The sequence below is a fragment of the Cupressus sempervirens genome, chromosome 4 (genome assembly GCF_028749045.1).
Source record: "Cupressus sempervirens isolate cs-2001-9-10 chromosome 4, ASM2874904v1, whole genome shotgun sequence".
In the NCBI taxonomy this organism is placed as follows: Eukaryota; Viridiplantae; Streptophyta; class Pinopsida; order Cupressales; family Cupressaceae; genus Cupressus; species Cupressus sempervirens.
The window spans coordinates 150,138,744-150,146,892 of NC_143121.1; positions in this window are offsets into that span (position 1 = coordinate 150,138,744).

Consider the following 8,149-nt stretch of genomic DNA (forward strand, 5'->3'; position numbering starts at 1 on the left):
GTATGAGCTCTTCAAGTTTCTCCCTCTGTCAGAAAACTTCTATATGCAAAAATGTTCTACCAAGTTCATTCTCTTTTATATCTATTCATATAACTTCTCTCTCTTTATGAAAATGTTTGAGAGATATGATAGTAAACTTCTCTCTCTTTGACAACAATACTGATAATTTCAATGTACCTTAAGTATTGACCCATTTGCAATATGCCCTTGCCAATATTGCATCAACTAATTAATCTTCAACTTACCTCTTGTTGATGCATCACTAATTTTTATTTAGTGAGCTACAAATAGGGGAATGACCCCTAGCTTACCTCTTAGATACAAGAATTTATCCTTAGATAATGGCTTGGTGAATATGTCTACAACCTCTTCTTTTGTATTCACATATTCCAATTTGACTTCTTTATTTTGCACCAATTCTCTTAAGAAGTGATATTTTATAGGAATGTGCTTTGTTTTGGATTGCATCACTAGATTCTTTGATATGTTTATTGCACTGGCGTTATCACAATATATGACTATTGGAGCTTTGATCTCTACCTTTATTCCTTCCAATAGTTTTTTGAACTAACCAATGTTAGAACAATTGACTGTTGCTACCACATATTCTACCTCTGATGTGGATTGAGATGTACAATTTTATTTCTTACTTGTCCAAGATACCAATCTTTTACCAAGGAAGAATATTCCACCACTAGTGTTTTTTCTATCATCAAGACTTCATGCCCAATCACTATCAATAAACACTTTTAAGTCTAGATTGCCTCCAAGTTTGTACTATAAGCCATAATATTTAGTACCTTTTAGATATCTCATAATTCTTTTGATTGACATCATATGGTTTATTTGATGAGAATCTTATCACTATCCCAACTACTATGGCAATGTCAAGCCTTATATGTACTACATACTATAATTTCCCAATCATTGATCTGTATAAGGTATGATCTACTTCTTTGGAGTCATCATTTTTTGAAAGCTTGTGTCTAGTAGACATGGGGGTTCCAACTACTCTTGAATCTTGCATTCCAAACTTTTTCAATATCTCATTGATATACTTAGATTGAGTGATTTAGATACCATTTTTGTTTTGTTGTATGTGCAATCTAACAAAGAATTTTTTATCACCAAATATAGACATCTCAAATTTCTTATTCATTTCTTCTAAAAATGTTTTGCATAGGTCATCATTTCCTATAAATAGGGTATCATCAAAATATATATTTTTTCCAACACAATCTTCTTATCTAGTCCTTCCTTGATATATAGACTAATTTTATCATTTGTTATTTGAAAACCAATCTGTATCAAATAGTTATGTAATCTTTCATACCAAGCTCTATGAGTTTGTTTGAGACCATATAGTGCTTTGTGTAATTTGTAGACCATGTCTCTTTTGTTAGGATCCACAAAACCTTATAGTTGTTCAATGTAGACTTCCTCATCAAGAATTCCATTCAAGAATATAGATTTAGCATCCATCTGATATACTTTGAATCCTCTGTGAGCTGTATATGCAAGTAGAGTTCTAACACTTTCTAATTTTTCAACTGGTGCAAAAGTTTCACCATAATCAATACCTTCTTCTTCAAAATAGCCTTTTCATACCAATCTTTCTTTGTTTCATACCAGTCTTTCTTTATTTCTAGATACTTTTCCATCTTGATTGAGCTTAAGTCTAAATACCCATTTTGTAGCAATTACATTTTTATCCTTAGGCCTACGAATAAGGGTCCAAGTTTTTTTCTTCTCTATCTAATCTATCTCTTCATTCATAGCTTCAATCCAAATTTCATTTTTAAGAACATCTTTAACATTTCTAGGTTCAAATTCAGCAAGTAAACATGTACCTTTTAATTTTGCTTCTTGTCATTGTTCCATCTAATTTGTCTCCAATAATATGATCAGGTGCATCATGCCTTTTGACATATTTTGCTAATACAAGTTCTTTGGGATTTGAATGAATTCCATTGTCTTCATTATGAACTTCAACTTCAAGCTTGGGTTATTTTGTCTGTGATTTGGGTCCATCAGACTTAGTTTGAACTAGCTCAGTAGCCTCTGAATGTGACTCAAGTCCTTCAAACTAAGTTTGCACTTCTTGCAACTCCGTAACTATTGGAGATTTAAGGGACTCAATAGATGAAGTCTCCTTTCTTTCAAATAGATTTGGTAGGGTACTATGTTCATAGTAGATGAATCTTCTATAATCCTTTGGCTCCTTTTTTATTTTGTCTTCACTCTTTCCTGGAAACTCATCAATTCTCACATGTGCACTTTCTATGATCTTATGAGTGAAAAAATTCAAACATTTGTATTCTTTACTTCTGCAGGAGTATCCTAGAAATATGCCTTCGTCACCTTTTACATTGAATTTTCCATTCCTAGATTCTTTCAAGATATAATATTTGCTACCAAATACTTTCAAGTAACTTACATTGGGTTTGTAGCCATACCATAGTTCATAGGGAGTTTTATTTGAGTCTTTCTTCAACTATACTCGGTTCAAAGTATGAACTCTAATGTTGATAGCTTCCTTCCAATATTTGATAGGAACGTTCTTTTCTATCATTAGTGTCCTTGCACAATCCATGATAGATCTATTCCTTCTTTCAACTATACCATTTTGCTAAGGTGTACTAGGGGCTAATAATTATCTTTTGACTCCTCTTCAATGCAAAAATTATTGAATTCATTGGAGATGAATTCACCACCTCTGTCTGATCTTAAATGTTGCAATCTCTTTCTAGTTTCTTTTTCCACTCTTGCCAGATACCATTTGAACTTCTCAAAAGCTTCTGATTTTTCATTTAGATACATCACAGTTGTCATTCTAGAATAGTTATCAACAAAATGAATAATTTTTTTTCCTCCATTGTAACATTCTATTCCAATGGATCCACATAAGTCAGTATGTACAACTTCCAAGACTTTTTTTGGCTGATAGTTTTTTGCTCTTAAAACTAGACTTTCCCATTTTACTAACTTGGCAATTTTTGCACAAACAAACATTAGGTTAATTCAAACTAGGAATACCTCTTACTCTTCTAAGTTTGCATATCTTGACCATATTATCAAATTTTACATGACATAGCCTTCTATTCCATATCCAACTTTTTTCTATTTGAGCAATAAAACATGAGCATTCACCAAGATCAAGATAAAAATAGATTACCTTTTGTTTACTTGCCTGATCCAACCAGATTTCTTTTGTCATCCAACCATTTTTCTGTTCCATTCATGAATTCTACCTTGAATCTAATGTTTTCCAATTGTGCCACACTTAGTAAATTATTCTTTAGTCCTTCAACCCAATAGGCATTATCACATATAAGTTCGTTAGTTAATGAGATATGACCTTTTTCTTTTATGAAGCAAGGTTCATTATTTTTGAACCTTACACTACCTCCATCATAGTATTCAAAATATTCAAATTTTATTTTATCTCTTGTCATATGGTGTGAACATCCACTATCAATAATGCATGTATCATTTTTTCTAACAACAAAAATAACGGTCATCTTATCTTCTTCATCATCAGACTCATCTTTCACGATAATATACACCATTTTAGCTTCACTATTGTTAGAATCTTTAGCCATGAAACAAGTTTTCTTACCTTTTTCCTTGTAGGTTTTTTGACTTTTGAATTCCTTCTTGCCTTTGTACTTGTGCGATTTCTTCTCATTCTTGCTTTCTCTATTTGGACACCTAGCAGGAATATGACCAATTTCTTCACAAGAAAAATAGATTAGAGGAATTTTACCTTTCTGCTTTCCTTTTCCTTTGGAATATTTCTTTGCAAGTAGAGCTTCAACAATTTAAAGATCACTATCAGAACTTTCTTCAGTTTCTTCATCACTTCCTGATTGATTTGCCTTTGATTTCTTTCTCTTTTCTTTGAGTGTGAGTTTGGCTTCAAATGCAAACTCAATATTTTTGGAAACAGGAATATAGTTATCATAGTTATCTAGTTTAAAAGTTGTCAATCTTCCAACTAGAGCATCCAAGGTTAATTTTTTATTTGGATCACATCCCATTTCTTGAATAGCAGACACTCTAATTGCATAGATGGGAAGAAGAGTTCTAAGTGCCTTACTTATAACCATTTCCTCCTTAATGTCTCCTCTAGATGCTTTGATTGCACTTACACTAGCTTTGATTCCTTGCACATATTTTGCTATGTTTTCATCTTCTCTCATTCTCATTTGGTCAAATTGTCCTCTGAGACTTTCTTCTTTTGCTCTTCTTACATTGTCGTCACCTCCATAGATATCTTTCAGTTTAGTTCACATTTCACGAGCAGATTTATTGTCTTTTACTTCATAAAATTGAGAGCAGATGCAATATCAATCATCATGATGTTATGGTTCTGCTTTTCAGTAATATCTTCAACTGATAATGTTTTAGTGCGAGTTTTGTATTTAGTATCAAGATACTTGCAACCTAAATTAGTGATAGTGGCTAGATGTACCCTCATAAGTCCTTGCTATGCTGCAAAATTGTCTCTATTGAGTTTTGAAATCTCTTTTTTATAAGACATCTTGATCTTTAGCTTAGGTCCTTGAAACCTTTACTGCAAGCAACAAAAGCTTTGATACCAATTGTTGGAAATATAAGAGTAATTGAGAGGGGAGAGGTGAATTAGTTACTACTAAAATAAATCCTAGATCCCTTATGTGTCAATAAAAATTACAATCTAAAAATTGAATACTGCTAATGCTCGGTAAACACATATAAAATGTTGTAACTTAGTAAATATTGAATGTACTTAGTAACTAATCAATTTTTTAGATCTCAAGATATTTTTAGTGATTATCATTACTCAAACTTTATTCCAAGTATGAAAGAAATAGCATGAACACATATGACACAAAGATTTAACATGGAAACCCAATTTGGGAAAACCCACCAATTATAACTAGTTACTATTTTTCACTCTTCTGAAGTGAGCCCTATTAAGAGCCAACCCTATTAAAGGTTATAAAAAACACTATTAGGTGTGACCCTGTTAAAGGATTTAATCACCATGTTACGAGTGGCCTTGTTAGAGGTCTTGTGACAATTCAATAGAACTGCCACCTTGTCAGAGGATTTACAAATGGTTGTTAAACCAACTTTGTTAAGAGATTTAGATCACTATTACAATGGTTAGAAAGTAAAAATGAAATGACCTAATTTAGATGCAACTAAATTACTAATTAAAGATCTTTATTCTGGCTTGTATTGAATCCTTCCTGATCAAATAGATCTTTTTTGCTCTACAATAATATTCTACTTATCCTTCAAATTTGCTTTCTTTCTTCATCCCTTGCAATTCATTCATAACATCTTACACACTTTGAAACCACAACTTAACCTTATACTTATGCCTTTTACATTGTCAAGTCAGCTCAAATACAACTTAGGATAATTAATATTCATCACCATAGTTGGCTAGAACCAAAAGATAAATCAATTGAGCTTACTATGCCAAAATAAGAAAATCCTTCATTAGCTGACCGAACTTGGTAGATACTAACTCAGAAGCAATTTCCTATCTTAACCAATAGAAGCTTAGTTAACATTACAAACTTGTGACAAACCTTTGGTAATAGAGTGAGCTTGGTTAGCACTATTTCCATCCAACTTTCCTTCATTAATCGAGTGAGCTCAGTTAACACTCATCTTTTGCATATTTTCCTTCAACACCCAAGTGGAATCGGTAGACACTGTCTTCTATAGAGGAATGCTTGGTAGATGTACAAAATTATCTTCACTAATTGAGTGAGCTTGGCATGCACTATTTGACAATTGATATATCATTTGTGTAACATCAAAGACAACACACAATTAATTGTATCCAACACATGGAATCATCCAATAAACAATAAACAAAAGAAAGGTTATGAACCTTCCTTGCTACTCTAATCACTTGTGAATATTCTTGAGTAGCATAGAAACATAATTAAAGATAAATGAAGGAGATATTAAGACTCACTTAACCAAGAAAGTCAAAAACAATATTGATCTTGTATGAATGTTAATTACTTTTATTATGATCATGATACATGTTTCAAAAATGGAGTATCCAATCTAAGACAAAGCAATTTGGTTTTGAGAAAGTACACCTTGTATAAGGAAAATGATAATTAATAGAGATTTATGTCTTTTGAAAAACACAAATTGAGTGGCATGATTTTATATTATGATAATTTTATCATCAATGGGTAAATTGTTAAGCCTAATGGCTTATATATTTTTTATTTGTGTCTAGCAATTTGGTTTTTAGAAAGTACACCTTGTATAAGGAAAATGATAATTAATAGAGATTGATGTCTTTTGGAAAACATAGATTGAGTGGCATGATTGTATATTAGGATAATTTTATCATCAATGGGTAAATTATTAAGCCTAATGGCTTATATATATTTTATATTATATATATATATATATATATATATATGAATTTTTTAGGACAATTTACAAATATTTTAAAATATTTTATTAAGGTTTTCACATTTTTTTATATTATGATATTTGTTAAATATTTTTTATCTACTTTTTAGATAGCTTATGAATTCTCTTTGTCATCTTTTCAAAATTTCATAACTATTTTTATCCTTTTTCAAGATTTGTATCATTTTTTTAATGACATTTTCCATAAGTTAGCATAGAAAATTTTCACCCTATGATCCATTAATTAATGACCCAATCTATCACTATTATAAAGAGATTTCCCCTTGTCAGGTACGAGACTCCCTCTTGGTACAAGATGACCTATTGAAGAATGGTGAATTTAGACTGATATTGGTGCAAGATGGGATACCAAATAAATAACATATTTGGAGAAACCTTGTGGTCACCCAATGGATAGAGAAAACATATTAATAGAGATAGAGGGGAAGGTTATGTATGATAATGACCTCTAATAGAATTGATATTTGTACAAGCTATTATTTCAGCTAAATTAGAGTACACTTTGGAGGAAACTATTTGAAGCTTTGAAATAGTCATCCAAATATATAGTTGACCACAATCGATGCCAAAGACATGCCTAGGTATATTCTCATCCTTGAGCCAAATATTATCAATTCATAATCCTTCCCTTTTACATCCTTATATTTGCAATTATTGACAAATCATTCAAGAAAAAGTTCTTTTTCCATGAGTGACAAAGTTTTTTACAAGAAGAACCTTTTTATAAGATTTTAAAGAAATTTTCAATGCAAAATAAATGATGATGAAAATATGAAAATGCTAGTGAAGATAATATAAATGCATACAACCATGTGATGAACACATTGATGACATAAGAGATGGCATTAATAAATTTTCACAAGTAAAAACACATCACCCATGAACTTCTAGTACAATGATATACTTTTCTCATGGAGTACAATAATAGGAACTAATTATTTTAATAAATTTTTATAAAAAATGATAATTCTAACATACAATTTCATTTTTTCAAATTAAATAATTTTTTACAACTACTTAGATAAAAATAAATATAAAAGACACAATATAATGTTTGATTCATAATCTATTACATTAATTAAGAATATAAAAATTTAAAATTTGTGAAGGTATCTTTGTTGTTTTGGACCATTTCAACAATAATATAATAAAATGCAAGAATATATCATATTTATCTAATTGACTAAGTAATTTCTCCTAAGCTTTGAACTCTTCTGAATTTTAGAATGTTTATTTCATATCTTCTCAATAATTTTAGTTCATTTTTATATACATATTAGTTAATTTTGCCTCTAATTTACAAATACAAATAATAACAATTCCTTTGTGTAAAATTGTCCAAGGACATCCTTTTAATAACAAGATAAATGATTAAGATTAATTCTCTCAAACATATAAAATGTCATAAATGATTGTCTCTTGTGGATAGGCTTGGTCAAACCATGCAACTATATGTAAAATATTAAAGTGTACAACTTTTCATTATGTATACCTTAAATAATTCTCAAATAAACATAAGTTTTTTTAAAATTCTCCCTTAAAGAATGAAATATAAATGATACATAATTTGTATTGAATGAAAGCATATTTTCTAACTATGAAAACTAACATAGAGGAACATATACATCTAGAAACTCTAGATGAATCTAGGTAATTGTAGCTATTATAATGATTTATGGTTGAAGATCCT